Raw genomic sequence first — 3,193 nt, forward strand, 5'->3', positions numbered from 1 at the left:
GCTGCCTCCAGAACTGGTCCCTTGTCTAAATCATGCTCACTCCCACCTGGCAGCCTCCTAACAGGCTCTCTGAGAGACACTTGGAAATTCACAAGGATTATGTACAGACCTCAGCTCCATTATAGAGGCCCACTTCATGGGTTTTAGCATTGACCTCAAATCTTATATTATTTTGAAGGGCTCAGTGCCCTCCATCCCCTAGAAAGATGGATGCGTGAGATAATTTCACTGCGGTTCAACATAGCCCACATGCCCATGAAGACCAAGTCCTCGGATGTATCAGTTTTACAAGCCATGCAGTGCTGAGGACATGACCCCTCATTTCTCTGTCCTTGCTGGGGAATGAGACATTCTTCATAAACCAATTTTCAGAAAGCACAAATTTTCTTTTCCCCTGGTAAATTTCAAAACATTTTTTAACCTTAAATATTTTCATGGAAATCTTCCCAATGATCTTTCAGATCTATTCAGTATTTTCTTTAAAAGCCATTTATTATTTCCTTAATGACATATGATGACATTATGAAGACTGGCGATAATGGATCTCTCAGAGATTATTAAGGTATGTTGAGGTGTTTGTCTTAGTACTTAGTGGGTAAGGACAACTAGCGATTTTTAGTTCCTGGATCTGCTTTCTATCTTTTCTCTGACTCTTTCCCTGCCCTTCTTTGTCTCTGCCCAATCCTTTTTTTTTTTTTTTTTTAAATGGGCTCATTCGTATGCCAGTACCCTCAAAGCATGTGAAATAGTCTGGGATTATTTAAACTCAGGTTCCAGAAATCACTTGAGGCTGCCTCCTTATTGTACTCCTCAGCTGCTGTGTTTGCTCCCATCTCCCAGGCTCAGGACCTGTTTCAATAACTCATTCTGCCTCTGCTCTGTCATAGCATCTAGAATTGGACTGGGCCTCATTATTCTGATCTCAATCTTCAGCACCCTTTCAGACCTCGGCCGCTGGAATCTGTTCTCCAGGTTCACGGGCCTTAGCAATGTGTAAGGGGCACCCCACCCAGTGACCTCAGTAAAGTCCTTTGGGACCTGCTCAGATAGGCTAATCTTGGAAATCTCACTCCGTTCTCGCCACCTCTGAGTGCTGCCCCCAAATCATCTGTACCGCCCTCTGGTCTCTGCCACAATGTTGCCCCAAGGAAACTCTGTCAGTTTTGACAGGCAGAGAAGGTCAGGTAGGACTTTTCCGCGTCTGAAGCTTGTCTTGTTTCCTCTTAGGCTGTAAAGAAATCCCTGAATAGCAAGCATAAAATCCCAGAGGGTCTTCCACATTTCAAGGAAGAAAACATCTTGCTTTCCACCTCTGCTCCACCCCAGAGAGACAGCAAAAGAGAAATCTGAACACTCCAGCCTCCATGGTGGCTGTCCAAGGAGGACGTTGCCAACACGGTCAAACCTTGAAAATTCAGACCTCTTGGGGTAGGGAAGGGACACTGAATGAAGAAGAGGTGCCTGAAATATCGAGTTAATTGTTTAAAAAGTTAGGGTTAGTACCTTTCAGTAGGTAAGAAAACCAGAGCTAGAGTCCTGAAGAGACTGGTTTTAGTACCAAAAAAGAATGGTAAGAATAGTTTATAATAAGAGTGCCAAGTGATCTCTATGTGTGTTTATTGAAGCCACTGTTCTGTGAAAATAAGAGGACATGGCCCTGCCCTTAAGCAGCTTGTAGTTTACTAGTGTGCGCGCACACACACACACACACACACACACACACACACACACACACACACACACACACACACACGATTAGAGAGCAGTATAAGAGAATCCAGCTATGAGGATGGGGTTGTTTGTATGTAAATGTGAGGTGCTTAGGTGACTTGAAACACCCTCTTCCTAAGTCCTGTCATTTTCCCCTCCATGTATTAAATTTCTTGCTAATTTGCTACTTTCATCTTTTCAAATCTTTGGATTATGTGGAAAGGAAGGTGGAAGTGAAGCCATAGGGAGTGGCCACAGGGACTAACTGCCATTTCAGGGTGTAATAAAAAGGAACAGACATATCACAGAAGGGATTTAAATTAGACATTAAGAAGAGCGTTCTGAGGGGGCTTCCCTGGTGGCGCAGTGGTTAAGAATCCACCTGCCAATGCAGGGGACATGGGTTCGATCTCTGCTCCAGGAAGATCCCACATGCTGTGGAGCAACTAAGCCCATGCACCACAACTACTGAGCCCATGTGCTGCAACTACTGAAGCCCACGTGCCTAGAGCCTGTGCTCCGCAACAAGAGAAGCCACCGCAATGAGAAGCCCTACACCACAACAAAGAGTAGCCGCCGCTCGATGCAACTAGAGAAAGCCCGTGTGCAGTGACGAGGGCCTGTGTGCAACTACGAGGACCCAATTCAGCCAATAAATAAATAAATTAATCAGTTAATTAAAAAAAAAGAGGAGTGTTCTGAAAATTGTGGGGTAAGAGGTTATTGAAGCAAGTTGATATTTGTCTAGTGGATAATGAGATATTTGGGGGGTCATTTCAAACTCTTCAGAGATTTGTGTGAGAATATGGGAAGTCCGGAAAGAACCCCCAAGTAGGCCCCATAAAGGTAACAAAAAATGACAGTCATCTGTAAACGCTTGTGATACGTCCAACCATTGTCAGATAACACTTACTGTTACCCTCTAGCCCACACACCCTCTGCTGTGTCACCAACCTCTCCATTTATCAGTGATGTCACAGTCTGATAGGAGTGAGACGTTCCCAAGATCCTCCCTTGACCCCACTCACCTCTTCCTATCCCCCTCACTCCTGGCCTGAGTCCACTCAGAGCACAGGCTTCTCAGCTCTGGGCATCCTCCCCCCACTCCTCCATGCTTTACTGGAAATGCCTTCTGGCCAGAATCCTCTCCAGCAGCTGGCAGTGCTGCTGTTCCCAGCCTGTCTCCAGGGGCCTGTCTCCTCTCAGGTCCCAGGGTGGACGGCTGCCTGACGGCATCATTTGGTGGACAGTCACAGCCTCACTCTGCTCTTTGAAATAAAAACCACGTGCACCAGAGTCCCTAGAACTCTCAAAACCTGTCACTGTGATCACTCTGGTTTGACTTTTGAAGCCGTTTCCTGTGAACTGATTCTCCCTGGAGGCCAGCATCTGGTCCTAACTGGTACCAAGTGCTGGACGTGGTGGGTGTGGCTGATTGGGCTCAGATGGCCTATTGGGAGTCTCTGTTCCTATAGCACCTGAT

Source organism: Hippopotamus amphibius, chromosome 9 (genome assembly GCF_030028045.1).
Source record: "Hippopotamus amphibius kiboko isolate mHipAmp2 chromosome 9, mHipAmp2.hap2, whole genome shotgun sequence".
Lineage (NCBI taxonomy): Eukaryota > Metazoa > Chordata > Mammalia > Artiodactyla > Hippopotamidae > Hippopotamus > Hippopotamus amphibius.